Below are 16,481 nucleotides of genomic sequence, written 5' to 3'. Positions count from 1 at the left end.
CTCAGATGCTAAAGAATCTGCCTGCAATGTGGGAGACCAGGGTTCGATCCCTGGGTCAGGAAGATCTCCTGGTGAAGGGAATGGCTACTCACTCCACTATTCTTGCCTGGGAAATCCCATGGACAGAGGAGTCTTGTGGGCTATACTCCATGGGGTCACAAAGAGGTGGACATGACTGAGTGACTAAAACTTAACTATTATAAATCCTGTAACTAACCATGTGAGGGGGCTTGGACAGAGATGCTTCATCAGATGAGCCTCAGCTTTCAGCCTCAGCCTCAGCCAGCCCATGAGAGACCATTAACTATATGTAGAGGGATCCACCTAAGTTGTGTACAGTTCTGACCCACAGAAACTTTGAGATAAAAAATGCATGATGTTTTAAGACACTAGGTTTTGAGGTAACTTGTAGCAATAGATATATATACATATTACATGCACATAGAATTTTATTCCTACCAAAGAGGTCGGATTATCTTTTAGCTAAACTATCAGAAACAAGTTGACTTTAACTCAATGCTTTTCCACCCTTCTTTTCAATGTTGTTAGTATTCTATGGATTAGAAACAACTTACTAAATGGAAAGGAATTCTATAAGGCAGAATATCACATGAAGCCATCTTAGGGGCTGCCTGACACAATAGCAAAAGTCACATTTTTAAATACTGGGTTTCTTTTTTTTTCCAGTTAAGTCTAAAGACTCATTTAAATGAAAGAAGTTATCATGTTTAAAAAATATTACCATATTTTTCTTACAATTCATTTCATTATGCTTCAGCACTTCTCTTTTTAAATAACATAGCTTATTTTTTTTTCTGGGCAGGTAACTGGCACACTCATGAGATCAAGTATTTGCAAGTTCTAGCAAACACCTTTTTTTTTTGGTTTTGGTTGGACATTATTACATTTTCTTCTGTTTAACCTTTATTCTTACTCACATTGGTACTCTGTTTTGTTTTACAATCATTCTTTTGAAATTTTCATGTGAAAAATTTACTATTATATGTAAATCTATTTCAGCATACTTGCAAAAGGTCCCTGGTGCCCCAGCCTGTCTCCAAAAAGGACATGGTGCTCCTTCCTATTCTACACCACAGTGCCTTAAAGGGAGGCCATAAACATTATATTCAAGAGAGTGAGTTTGAACAGCTGAGACCTGGATTCCTGGGACAGAACTGGTGAACATTTCTTTAGGAGAACCAGTGTTTTTTATGAGACGCAGAGATATATGATGGCCACAGATGGGCTGCCATGTAATGTATGCCCACATCTGCTCACTGTGAAACAAACTGTCATTTTATGAGTCAATTTTGTTTGTGAAAAAGATGAATGATTAAGATAGCTGGATTGCAAGAGTTTGATGTAAAATGAAGTTTAACTCTGTTGGGGTGAAAAAAAAAGCCAGTAGAGATTTACAGTGCCACACATTGCTTATTTTTATAGCTTAACTTCATCATTTCAAATATACAACTACAGACAGACAAGATCAACCAAAGTACAGAAACTACAGGAAGGACATCCAAGATCCTGAGTATACATGCTGCTGTCTCCTGAATTACTAGGTCATTGTTTTTATTTCTAAAATTATTTTATTTTTAATCATGTATCCCTAGAGTGCATGCTTTTATGATAGAAAACTAGTGAGAGATTAGCTCACTAGTTATTATTCTGATCAAAATGATTATAAATTATCAGTGTATGCATGATTGCGTGCTAAGTCACTCAGTCGTGTCCGACTCTTTGCGACTCCATGGACTGTAGCCTGCCAGGCTCCTCTGTCCATGGGATTCTCAAGGTAAGAATACTGGAGTGGGTTGCTGTTTCCTCCTCCAGGGGATCTTCCCAACCCAGGGATGGAACTTGCATCTCTTATGTCTCCTGTATTAGTAGGCAGGTTCTTTACCACTACCACCTCCCTTACAATCTATTTTTTGCATTTATGTAATTACATTTAAGATGATGGATGGATCATTACAAAATCTGCTGCTCATAGAAATACTTGCTTCCAAAAATATACCAAATAAGAAAGTATGTATAATAATAGTAACAAGGATAGTGAACCTAAAAAGTAATTAACAATTATAGACAGTTACAACTCCAAAATATGCAAGTCCATACAAACTGTCAAACAGTAAGATTGAGTCATAATGAAACTAATACGTAGTGAGACAATGTGAGTTAAATTCTAGACTAATAAGCAATAAAAATGGAGCATGAAAGACTGAAGGGCAAGAGGAACAGACTGTAGTCAAAATGTATTTGGGTAGAAAAATCAAAAGATATTTGTGTAAATACTTAACATCTCAAGATCAATTAATTCAAACTAATTCTATGTGAAATTTGTTCAGTCATGTCCGACTCTTTATGACCCCATGGACTATACAGTCCATGGAGTTCTCCAGGCCAGAATACTGGTGAGGGTAGCTGGTTCCCTTCTCCAGGGGATCTTCCCAACCCAGGGATCAAACCCAGGTCTCATGTATTGCAGGCAGATTCTTTACCAGCTGAACCACCAGGGAAGCCAAACAACCTCAGTGGTCTGGATTAAAAAGTAATATTAGATTTAATGTATAAGTGGAAGTACATTAATTATTAGACACTGATTTTTTAAAAGAAGTAAAAAAAATACTGTTTTAACTTGGCAGAGAACTTTAAAAGATTTTCTAAAGTTAAAATGATCCATAAATGTATTTAATATAGAAACCCTATTTCTGACACACCCAAATACACATATAAATAGACCCAGGGAAAGACATTCCAAATGTATGAGTCACATTTAAGCCTAAAACCACAAATGAACATGAATAAGAATAAGAGCCATTTTTAACCACGTAATTTTGACTATAACAATTAAGGACAGTATAGATGTAGTGAATCATAATATAACTTTGATGACTTAAGGTAACTAATTTGATCTGAAATAATCAGGTACTGTTTTGATACTTCTTTCATATCCATGAAGGAGAAGCACTCAGGATTAGCTCACCATCCAATACTCACATTATTTTAATTGCATATAAAATATCCAGATAGGATATTCTATCTGCATAATATTCATACCATCTATTTACTTTACTGTTATAGATGTCTATCATCGATTACACTTCAGTGTTAAAGAATTCCTGTTAACATGCAAATATTTTAGCTGCATATAACCATGTATAACCATTAACAACAGCAATAAAATATAGTCATATATGGAAGAGTTATGTGACAAGAGTGCAGTTATTAAGATAAGGAAGCACTTCTGAGAAAAATGGACGCAGCCTTTGGTTTCAGGGTTCTGGCCTTGAAAAGGACAAGAAAACATAAAGACCAAAGACCGAGAAGAGCAAGAACTCATACACAGGCCACAAACTTCCCTAAAGGCCTAATTATCTGACTTCACTGTTTCTTAAAGAGTCTTAAAAGAAATTCTGAAGTAAATGCTGAACTTTTTTCCCAGTCATATTAACCCTAAACATTATGAATTGTGTCTGCGGTAAACATCAGTGTCCTTCCTCAAGAGCATTCTTTGTGAACCAAAGTATGCTTTAACATTTGGAGACAGAGACCAAGATGGTGACCCAGGAGACTCTTGAAATTTCTTCCTTCTGTAGATGTATCAAATGTAAAGGAACACACAGAGCACTTCCTTCTGAAAATAATCCAGAAACTATCTGAGTGACTTCTGCAAATTGGATAAATGAGAAACAGTACATAGGGAGGAAAGGCTGAGAGACACAGTCTCACCATCGATCCCAGTCCTGGTACAGCCCCAAGCAAACAACAGGAACTATGCAACTCCCAGCTTCTCCCTGAGGAGCGAACGGCCTGGACCACACATCCAGCACCTCATAGACTCTTATCTGAGCTATGAGCACCCAGAACTCTTAGCTCTGAAAGCCAATGAAACTTGAGTGTACATGTCACACAGAATTACAGCAAAGACAGAACAGTTCTTAATCGACAAACAGGGACTCCTGGCATGTGTTTCTCAGGGCACAGCACAGAGAGGGCAGATACACACACCAAACACCCTGGAAGGAGTGTGACTCGTACTTCACAAGCTGCCTCCTGAGGATGTAACACCTGATTAGAAAGCATCCTGGTGCTGACGTGATTCTCCCTGAAGTCTGAAAGAGCCAGTGTGCCCTTATCCCAGCTTCTCCCTTCAGCTCTCTCTCCAATAAAAGGAAAAAAAAAGAAAAACCAAGTCACTGGCATTGGAAGTTGAAAGGAGCTTACTGGTGCATCTAGCACCCTAACCTCCACGAATGTCATCTGAAGATGGATCCTAAATCACCTAGCTCTGATCATCACTGGGGTTTGAGCTGATGAGTCCTACAGGACAACAACAAGCACAAAGCAGTTCTTAACCAGGCACAAGAGCGATACCCCCCAAGCCCACGGCTACACAGCCTAGCTCAGCACAAAGGGACCGAAGATAAAAATGCCCACCCCCAGGTGTGCTCCTGGGAGTGGCTTAATTTCATAGTTTCTCAGCTGCTGCCTGAGAGTCTGGCTTCTAATCAGCCTCCATCTAGGTGCTATGATCCCTTCCTTCACTCACTGACTGCTCTTCACACAGCTTCACTTACTGGGAGCCATAAAGAACAAAGACAGCAGCTTAGGCAACCACAGAGGTTGAGAGACAGCCACAAGTTTGGGTTTGGCTTATTCATTTACATGACATTATTCCATCAAGACTGGGAGAGGAGGCTCCCAGTGAGCAGAAACCAATGCAGGGGATCTAAGAAAGTGCAGAACAAGTGATAGGCCTCAAGTAAAGGAACATTAACTCTTCAGAAACTGATCTCAGTGAAACAAAAGTGAATGATTTACTAAACGGAGAGGTTCAAAATATCAGCCATCAAGGTGCTCACTGAAGTCAGGAGAGCAATGCATGAACAAATTGAGAGTTTAAACAGAGACATAAAATACTACTAATACCAAACAAAGATTGTAGAGCGGAAGAATACCATAAAGTGAACTGAAAAATTAAACAGAAGAGTTTGACGAGACCAGATCAACTGGAAGAACTGATCCATGAATTCAAAGACAGGGCAATGAAATTCAAGTAGAGAAACCAAAAAAGAAAAAATAATATTGATTAAAGAACTTATCAGACATCATCAAGAGGACACACTACACTTTATAGGGGATCCAGAAGGAGAAGAAAAAGAGAAAGGGGAAGAAAATCTATTTGAAAAAATAATAACTGAAAACATCCCTAACTTGGTAATCTTCCAGATCCAGGGAGTCCAATGATTACCAAATAAGTTGAGTTAAAAAAAAACCCACACCAAGATACATTATTATTCATGATAATTTCATTGTCATAAAGGTAAAGACAGAGAATCTTAAAAGCAGCACGGGAAATGCAACTTTTTGTGTTTATCTGTAAGATATATTGGAAAATCCAGAACGAACTTTTTGGCCAATCCAGTACAAGGGCAGCCCCTACAAGGTTAATCAGTGGGTTTTCAGTAGAAATTTGTGTTTTATAGATATGATGGAATGGCCATAAAATAGAACATAGTGTCATTTGTGATAACATGGATGAACCTAGATGGCATTATTCTAATGAAATAAGTCACACAGAGAAAGGCAATTATTGCATGGTTCTTCCTTACATGTGGACTCAGAAAGAAAAAAAAAAAAGTCATACTCACAGAAACAGAGTAGGATGGTGGCTGCCAGAGGCTGGAAGGTGGGAAAGAAAGGAAGAGGCTGGCAAATGGTTACAAACTTCCAATTATAAGATGAATACGAGCTGAGGTCTTCACATGAAACATGGTGACCCTAGTTGATAATACTGTGTCATATAACTGAAATTTGGTAGGAGCCTAGGAACTAAATGTTTTCACTAAAAATAAATAAAAAAGATAAATGTCAGGAGATGGATATGCCAATTAACTCGATGGGGGAAATGGTTTCATAATGTATATCAAATCATCATGTACACTTAGTATATTTTTCAACTTTACCTTAATAAAACTTATAAAACATTAGTTTACTAATGTGCCAAATTGTTCTAATTTTTTCAAGTGCAGTGTAATTAAATGAAAAATATGGGGTAAAGTTGTCTCTAAATAATAGAACCCTAGCCTAACACTTCAACAAAAATAAAGAAAATTCAGGGGAAGCATTTGTGATTGCATTTAATTTTCACAATAATGCATCATAACAAAACTAATACCTATGATGCAGATATTAATATTAGCATTTTACATGTAAGGAAACTTTCAGAAATTTATTGTTCAGAACTTTCTGAAGTTCATAGTGCTACTCAATATTGGCATAGGGTTTGAAAATACATGTGCCTTTAAAAATATAAATGCTCTTTATACTACAATTTTACAACATGCAAAATACTACAAATAGTGTATTGATATAATTTAATACATAACTTAGAGCTATACTTGTCATTTCTGCTGAGGTTACATTTCTAATTCCTTAATCTAAAAGGAATCGGCATTCAGCTGAATTAGCTAGATTTTAACGGAGCACCTCCTTCCTCAACCATAGCGAACTTGGAATGTGGCAAGGGTGACTTAGCTGCTTGAAAGCAGGAATTCTAATGTGATTCTATATGTACTTGACATAATGACATAACCAAGATGACAACAAATATGTTCACTTAATCACTGTGATTTCTAAAAAAAAAGCAGAAAATCACAGGACTTTTGTTTCTTTGGATGGTCACATACTTGGCACACAGAAACAGACGCACACCAAAAAAACAAAAAAGAAGTCATACAACTAAAACACAGTCCAAAATCAATTTCAAATAGCTTTTCAAAGTTAGAAAGAAAAATGTAATAGGATTTAAAACTGCAACATGAGCTGAAATCAATTTTTTCTGAACTCGAAGTGAACTAAAATCTATTTGCATATATATTTATTCATCAGTTGCCAAAGATTTAATTTTATAATTAACGTATGCTCTCATTAAGTACAAATTAAACATATTTCTCTAATATCTATGCTAGTAAGTATTATTTTTTCAATCATTAGAAAATCAACAAAAGCAATCCAGTTAAAATAGTGGATAAAAGTTTTTACTAGGCAGTTTATATGATGTGAAAAACAAACTTTCCTACTGACATGAAAAGATGCTCAACCTCATTAATAATTAGAAAATACAAATTTGAACAATAGTGAGATACCACTTAATATCCATTATCTTGGCAAAAATAAGAAAGTTATATATTACCAATGGCTGAATGAGGAAATGATTTATATGTATGTATGTATGTATATATATATATGTATGTATGTATGTATGTATGTATTGTGTGTGTGTGTACTTATATACAAGTAAAAACTGTAGTTATTGTGAAGAATATTTCTGTCATAACTGGTAAAACTGAGAATGGATACATCACATCACTCCACACCCCCACTCCTGGATACATTTCTCAGAGAAACTGTAACTGTTCCCAGGGCACAAGGTTAATACGAAGATGCTCACAACAGCATCACTTACAGCAAAATAAGTAAAGGTAATATAGACAATAAAATATATTGGATGGATACATAAAATATCCTACAGCAATTAGGAGATCTGAAAACCCTGGTGTTGCACATTGAACCACTTGAGTGAATGTGCTTGGGAGGCACATACATTAGGCTCCGCGTTGAGGGATAATATACCCAAGAAGGCTTTCAATGACTACTGGCATGGTGTGTCATAAGGCGAGGAATATGATTCACCTCCAGTCTCTGCGTCTGAGGCAAATATAAAACATTAAAAAGCCTATGAATTAAAACATCAGATTTGGTGAAAGTTTGTTTTTCTTCCTAAATCTAACTGATAGGCCAGAATATATTAAAAAATAAGGCTAATTCACTGAAGTTTAGGATGATACAAAGTCTTTTGGACTGAACTGAGGAGATAGCAACCATATGAAGGCATTGATGGGGGAAAGCAATATGGCAGAATAACAACACAAGTGAGGAGCAGTCCAGTACTCCCTGAAAGTGGGGTTTCCCATCAAAACCTTGGAGAAGTCACACAAGCAGAGACAGCAGGGTCTAAAAGGGAACCGTCTTCAAATCAATTAAGATGATGGGAAAACTGTCCCATTCTCTTGGTACCACAGCTGTTGAGTCTGGCATTTGCTTTAAAGGTACAAGGATAACATAAAATACACTACACTTATAAGCAAGCTGCCACAGGGAATCATAAAATGGATATTAGTATCAGGCAAAAAAGCAACATAGGACTTAGTTTCCATTTGTTTACTTCAAAGGACATGAAATACACATCCCTAGAAAATACATTCCATTCCCATCTATCTGAAGGCAAGTCTACCTGGTTGCTTATTAAAAAACCAACCCCTAAGCTTTAGCTTTGGAGAAGGTGATGGCACCCCACTCCAGTACTCTTGCCTGGAAAATCCCATGGGCGGAGGAGCCTGGTAGGCTGCAGTCCATGGGGTCGCAAAGAGTCGGACACGACTGAGCGACTTCACTTTCACTTTTCACTTTCATGCACTGGAGAAGGAAATGGCAACCCACTCCACTGTCTTGCCTGGAGAATCCCAGGGACGGGGGAGCCTGATGGCTGCCATCTCTGGGGTCGCACAGAGTCGGACACGACTGAAGTGACTTAGCAGCAGCAGCAGCAAGCTTTAGCTTCGCACTTTACTTCAGGCAGCACAGCCCCTACGTTGTCTGTAAAAACTGCTTTACTGTCAGAAAGCTTGGGAAGTCAGAGTGCTTAGGAAATGCTCCAGCTAGAAATATTTTACAACTTAAGCTTTTGTTTCATGAAAATTAAGTAGGCAACCAAAAATCACTGTGTATTTGAATCAAATCAGAAGCATGAAAGAAAATCACTAGACTGAAAAATCCCAAGAATTGAAACAGCAGCTAACTTTAAAATAAATAGTATCTTCAGAGGGATGAAGAGATGCCACAAACTAAAAATACAAATTTGTTTAAGAAGCAAATAACATGAAGAAAGGAAAATAAAGAGGAAGAATATAATACAAAGATGGAATCACAGAATGAGAAAGAAAACTGGCTAAATCATGAGTTGGAATTCTTAGAATGTGGAATAAAATACCAAAGGTAACATTAATGAGCACAAAGTCAGAAGACATGGGGATAGGTTCTGGAGTTGTTATTGTTGTTGTTCAGCCACTAAGTTCTGTCCAACTCTTTGTGACCCTATGGGCTATATATATAGCCCACCAGGCTCCTCTGTCCATGGGATTTCCCAGGCAAGAACACTGGAGTGGGCTGCCTCCAGGGGATCTTCCCACCCCAGGGATGGAACCTGAGTCTCCTGCATTGCAAGCAGACACTTTACCACTGAGCTACCAGGGATTCCAGAAAACCCTGGTTAAATTGGCATCCAAAAATAGAGACTGGAGGACAGCATAGAGGAAAATACCAAGGAAGGAACTTTTCTTGAGCTGAAGCAGGACCTGAACGAATAGCCAAGTAATCGTCTATCCTTAAGAGAAAAACTGAAAACAGACCTATATTAGACTGTTGCCTGGTAAAGTGAGAAAAAAAATTATCAAAGAGAAATAGTTCATAAGAATGGAAATCAAACTCACCTTACGCTTTTCTTCCCACATGGCTATACTGGGTGTATTGGCTAGGCAGATTCTTGATGAGGTTTACATTTGAATCAGCAGACTGAGCAAAGCGGATTGCCCTCCTTGTGGGGTGGCCTTGTCCAATTCATTGAAGGTCAGACTAAACAAAGAGGCTGAGGAAGGGAGAATTTGCCCTCACTGTCCAACTGTGTTTGAGTTGGGACATTGGTATTCTGCCTTTAAACTCAGAGTCTGACGAGTTTATACCATCGGCTCTCCTAGTCTCAGGCCTTCAGATTCTAACCGAGGATACACCATTGGTTCTCTTGGGTTTTATTTATAAAATGTGCCCTACACTCATTTGGATATCTTTATATCTATCTCTATCTATCCATCCATCCATCCATCTATCCATCCATGAACCCATCTATCATCTTTTATTGGTTTGTTTCTCTAGAGAACTCAAATATATTGGGAAAATAACAAAAACACTAGAGAAAATTGTTAAATAATTCGTCTTAAATGAGCCAATCTATATTCAAATTTGAGGGAAAAATATTTTCATACATCCCCCAAATCATAAAATTTACAAGTTACAAATAGCCCTCTCTTCAATAAGTACTTTGGAGAAGGAAATGGCTATCCACTCCAGTAATCTTGCCTGGAAAATTCCATGAACAGAAGAGCCTGGCAGGCTACAGTCCATGGGGCTGCAGAGTCAGGCATGACTGAGCAACTACCACTCACATCACTCACTCACTAAGTACTTAGTGAATGATGAAGCCTGAACATATTTCATTTTTTCAGTGTTCATAAAGTCAGTGCTCATTTACTATCTTCTCTAGAATACCATACTCAAGATTCATATCCTGACTGTTCATCTACTGGCCTTATCGATTCTGGATATTCTTTGCTTTCTCCCTTTCTGTGTTTCAACTCCTCAGTAACTAATAGGACAGTAGATGATGGTAGCATGTAATTACCAGGGCAAGATGTTTTGGGTACAAATTTTAGAAAATTTCATGAAACAAGTATTCCAATGTTATTTATATCTACAAACTGTTTCAGAGCATAGAAATGGATGATACTAATTGACTTTAAATGACTAACATAAATAATAAAAATCTAGACACAGGAAAGGAAAAAAAAAATTATGATTGGTTTTACCTGTGAATAAGTTCACAAAGATTCAGAAAAGTTCTTAGCACATTTATTATGACATCAAATGTAAAATATATTCAATGCACCATTTTGTCTCACAGTAAATATTAGTAATAACCAAATATTAATGATGCAATAGTTAAGTAAATTAAAAACAGTTATTGTTATATGAGTTGCATGAGAGTATAATGTTATGAAAATATATCTAGAACATATATTTTGATTAAAGAATTAAGGTACAAAAGAGCATGTATGATGGTCTCCTTTTTAAAATAAATGTATCTGTGCATATATAAAAATAGAGCAAGTGTGATGCTCCCCAGTGAATTAGGAGTCTATTTCTTCCAAATTATCTGAATTTCTTACAAATATTTGAAAATTTTACTGTTGATGTCAACTACAAATTGGCACTTGCCATCTCCCTCTACAGGGCTTAAATCATGCTGCCGACCTTCAACACCCCATGAAAGGAGCTTGGGGCGGAGATCAGAAACGAGGCACTGTGTGCTTTGGGAAAAACTGGCAGAACAGGTCTTCAGATAGACATGTTCAGGAGACAATTTTGGGACCCCAATTCTAGTGTATCATACCTAAAAGTGCCCTAAAATCCTGCAAGGTGAAGACTGCTCCTGTGACTAGCAGAAACTTTCTGCAAAATCTGTTTGGTTGCTTGTACCCCACCTTCACCAGAATCACATACATACTGTCCTTCCCCCTACCTTTCTGGAGCAATTTTTCAGAGTTATCTGAAATCCCGTCACCTGGGCTATAGTCCTCATTTTGGTCCAAATAAAACTTGCAACTCTCATGTACATTTTCTCAAGTTGGCATTAAAAATTATAAATTTCCTTAAAAGACTAAAGAAAACACTAAAAGTTATGAATTACATAAAAAGCATCAGGAGTATACTTTCCTTCCCATGGAACAGTCTCAAATGCTTTAAGAAAATTTTAAACCTATCCACACGAAAATATAAATCTAAGGGCATAACTGGTGGCTCAGATGGTAAAGAATCTGCCTGCAATGAGGGGAGGCCCGGGTTTGATTCCTGGGTTGGGAAGATCCCCTGGAGAAGGAAATGGCAACCCACTCCAGGATTCTTGCCTGGAATATTCCATGGAAGGAGGAGCCTGGTAGGCTACAGTCCATGGGGTCACAAAGAGTCAGACTGAGTGACTTCACTTTCACTTTAAGGGCATAACATTATTTCTGTTTTTCTCAATGTTAATACCTGAGGGCTTTGTGTTTGTATGACTATCATCATTTTAAATATGAGCTCAAGTGTTATGCTAAAATTTCACCGACTATAGTGAAGCCAAGATTTGTTTCAGGGACTCTATGATTTCGTTGTTCATGTCTCCAGTTTCCTCCCTGAAGGAAATAAACCTAAGATAAATAATTATATGCTATCTGAAAACGCCTCAAAGTACAGTAAAATTACCACACATCTTTTATTAAAAACTATTAAAATATCTGGACACAGCTGCAGTTACCTGCTTGGGGTAACTTGAAGACCTTGGGGTGGTCTTCATATGTGAGAGATGATTGTAATGATTCCACAGAATTATGGCATAAAATCAAAGAGATTTCCTCTAGCTTTCTACATACCATGCAATATATTTTATTGGTTTCATGGGAACGTAGGAAAATCCTTTGCTTAAACTTTTGCTACAGTTTATGCTTTGACTTCAAAATTTAAAATATCTTCACCAAGATCTAGGAGATTTCCTAAAGAACAAATTTGCTCTGGACATGGCCCATAAACTTTGTAATATACTGGGCTTCATTTCACCTAAGATCTTAGATTTCCTTGGTAGCTGTTAAGCCTTTTTCTTGATAGAGAAAAGATTTTTGGAGATGACATAGCCTTAGGTTGACTTTGCCCTGGAGTGGCTTGGAAGCGTTCCAGAGATTACTGACTACCTTTCCTGCTTTATATCCCCAGTGTCCTTACTAGGCCTAGAATATAAAACGGAAGGATCATTTTCTGAATGTAAGTTTCCTTTAAAAAACAAAAGTTCATTTTAAATAGGGGACTTGGCAATAGCAAATTGTTTCTTTTTTCTTAAAAATAATTTGTGATTAATAAGTATAGATTGATTTTAATGTTTTTATTTTAAACCCTAAATTAAATGTAAATTTATAACAATTCTGTGTGGACAAATCATGTTGGCAACAAATTCCTAAAAGGTAATAAAGCAGTAAAGGTTATTAACCTTTGTTCATGTGCTCTTTGTAATCTATCCTGCTTTGCCCACACAAGATAATAACCTGTGGGCTTGAGAAATAATGCACATTTTCTTACTCCTCTGCTCCTAAAAGGATGTCAGTAAATCACATTCTAAGTAAAGAAAAACAAAATCGTGTTTGGATAGTTTGATTACATTTTAATGACAAACTTTTCATGAAACTAATGAACCATTAGCTTTAGGGGCCCTCACAGGCACAGACCCCTCTTCAAGTTGGCAGTGGCCTGCAATATGTTCCTGAAAATTTACAAAACTAAATAATTTGCTGCAAGTAGTTAAGGACAGTGATGTGCTCCATACAACTTTCCCCATAACAATTTCCTTTCAGTGCCATTGGAGAAAACACCAGAGGCACTTTCCGACGTCTAGGTAGGAGGAGGTTAGTTGGAAATCTATCTTGTTTGGATTCAGTGGGATAAAGTGATTCTTTTCATAGTCTTTTCCATGTACAATTGTTTTTAGCTATTCCCATGTAGAAATGGCTACCAGGAAATCTGCTATCTACTATTGTCCCAACTCACCTACCACTGTGACAGCCAAAAAGGGGTGGAATCACATATTATTTTGTGACGTAAATATATCCTATGGTATGAAACACTGGAGATATATGAATATTGGAGAAGTAAGGACTGGCAAATATGCAGCTGAACACTACCCTGCAGAAAATTCTTCCAACTGTCGCACAGGTACAGGTGTATGTGGATGATATGGTGGCTGTTGACACCTAAGCAAAACAAATTATCTCCCAACAGCAAGTACTAAATGATATAACACATATTTAGCTGCCCAGTCACGTCTGACTCTTTACGACCCCATGGACTGTAGCCTGCCAGACTCTTCTGTCCATGGGGATTCTCCAGGCAAGAATAGTAGAGTGGGTTGCCATTTTCTACTCCAGGGGATCTTCACAACTCAGGGATCGAACCCAGGTCTCCCACATTGCTGGTGGATTCTCTACTATCTGAGCCACCAGGGAAGTCCCAAATGATCTAACATATACAGTTAAAATATACCTTTAGGATTTCCAAGAAACCTTGTATTTATGTAGCATAAATCCTTAGCATTACTGCAAATAGTACTGTAAGCACTAGCTATCAGTAATAATAAACAAATCTAGATCAGTCTTACCAACAGAAACACTAATGCATTTCACAGAAAATATAAAATTGGTTCATACAAATGAGTGAACATTTTATTGCCTAGATCCCCAAACATTGAACTTTCAGTCTTTTTCCTCACATTACACCACTTCAGTGGGAACACCCGCTCTAACTTCAGTCCCACATGGTCATCTACACCTGCTCAAACATAGCCCTCAGGGAGGTGGACAATCTAGAACAATAGGGATCAAGTTTCCCAAATTTCCATAATGGGAGGCTACAGCTTCATAGAGTTACAAAAGATGTTCTAAAAATCATCTTATGACACTCATTAACAACTCTCTGCAGACTATGTAAGTTTAAAAATTCAGCCAGGAAGTTGAAAAATTAAGAAGAAATGTCTGCAGAATGATATCGGAGGGTTGTGGTATTTCCCTAACGAAACTTCTGAGAGAGGTGAGAGAGGATTCTTCTTCCCCACCTCTATTCAAGCCAGAAAGCTATTGAGCAGTAACACAAACAGTTACAGAAATCTCTGAAAGCCTGGAAAGCATTCATTTCTCTTGTAACACAGCCCTAGATCATCTGAAAACACTGTGGCAGTTGCCACCTATCTGGTGGAGAGCAGAGTGATACACTGGGAAGGAGAACCCTTGAAGATAGAATGCTGTGGGTGGTCTCATGTGATTCAGATGTGGATCATACAGGGAAGAAACCACCCTGCATGTGGTTTTAAAAGAGCAACCATCCCAAACACTATCCCTTCAGGAGCAGGTGGTATTAGCAGAAACTACCTGTTGCTGTTTTGTTGGATGATGGGTCAACACTGTATGTAGCTAGTTCTAGAAAAGACACAGAGACAAAAATAAAATAAAAAATAAAAAGATGCAACAGAGGTCAGCACTGGGGATATCTTCAAGTTGTTCACAAAATATTAACCAAAGAAGGTGAGCTTCTCCATAACCCCATTCCAGGGACTGGCTCCAAGGCTGGAGGTCTCATAAACTGAATTTATGATAAAGACAATAGATACCTATCACATCCCTGTGATCCTAGCCAAGTTCAAACTTCCCAGTTGAATGCAACCACAACTGGCAAAATAGAGACTTTTAATTGCAAAAAAAAAAAAAGCTGATGGAAATCTGATTGAGCTGAACTGGGACCTCATTTTTGCAGACACAATCCAAGTGAAGTCGAGAATGGATGAAAAACCTATAAACCATGAACTCTGCCTAACAATATTCATTAGAGTTAAGAAGCCCATAGATGAAAGGAAGGACCTTCTTGCTCATATCATCTTTCTTCCTGACCCCTGGATGCTGCTAAGTCGCTTCAGTCGTGTCCGACTCTGTGCAACCCCATAGATGGCAGCCCACCAGGCTCCCCCGTCCCTGGGATTCTCCAGGCAAGAACACTGGAGTGGGTTGCCATTTCCTTCTCCAATGCATGAAAGTGAAAAGTGAAAGTGAAGTCACTCAGTCGTGTCCGACTCTTCTCAACCCCATGGACTGCAGCCCACCAGGCTCCTCTGTCCATGGGATTTCCTAGGCAAGAGTACTGGAGTGGGGTGTCACTGACCCCTGGATGAGGGGGTGGGAAAAGAAAAGTATTTGGAATAGTAAATATTTATGTCATCATTCACCTCTTGGACCTCATTTGGGAAGATGCTACAGGACTGAAGGGGCATAATGAAGGAAGAAAAAATTATAGAACATGGGCTACTCACTGGAATCTGGAGAAGAAAATTAAGTAAGGTTATTTTCATGTACTTTCAGAACAAGAGACTAAACTCTTAACTACATAGCTCAGATTCATACTTCTGAGATAATCTTCTGGTGCCTCACTATTCTTTTCCTTATTTTAGAAATGACACTCTGTAGCCAAAGCTGGTTTTGACCCTTGTAGTATTCACAGGCAATTTTTAACTTATGTGTATTTGTTTACCTTAGAAAGCATTGTATAATTAGTGCAATGACCAACTTGGACATTTCTCTACTATTTACCCCAATGTGAACACAAAGAGAGATTTTTGTTTGTTTGTCTCCTTATTTACATATGAGAGAGTACAAAAGTGGGAAATGACCTCAAAAGTCTGGGAAGGGACTTCCCTGGTGGTCCAGTGGGTACGACTCTGTGTTCCCAACGCAGGGGGACCAGGTTCGATCCCTGGTCAGGGAACTAAATCCCACATGCCACAACTAAGACCTGGCACAGCTTAAACAAATAAATAAAATACATAAAACAAACAAAAAAATAAACGTTTGGGGAAGGAAGAACTTAGGATGGACGCAGTCTTCTCATTTCTACGTGGATTCTTGGTTTCGTACTTCGTTGTGAAACCGTCACAATTCTACAGGGACCTTTAATAGGAGCAGCTAGGAGAAGGCAATGGCACCCCACTCCAGTACTCTTGCCTGGAAAACCCCATGGACGGA

General features: G+C 38.0%; 1 non-coding gene across 1 annotated transcript; it reads left to right on the top strand.

The window, feature by feature from the left end:
• Positions 1 to 16,151: 16,151 nt before the first annotated feature.
• Positions 16,152 to 16,224, top strand: TRNAG-CCC. The gene has a single exon. It is a non-coding gene; the product is annotated as a tRNA-Gly (tRNA).
• The last annotated feature ends 257 nt before the right edge of the window (positions 16,225 to 16,481 follow it).

The sequence above is a fragment of the Bos indicus x Bos taurus genome, chromosome 27 (assembly GCF_003369695.1).
Source record: "Bos indicus x Bos taurus breed Angus x Brahman F1 hybrid chromosome 27, Bos_hybrid_MaternalHap_v2.0, whole genome shotgun sequence".
Classification (NCBI taxonomy): Eukaryota; Metazoa; Chordata; class Mammalia; order Artiodactyla; family Bovidae; genus Bos; species Bos indicus x Bos taurus.
The sequence above is the reverse complement of the archived record's forward strand: the minus strand, read 5'-3'. Positions and strand labels throughout refer to the sequence as shown.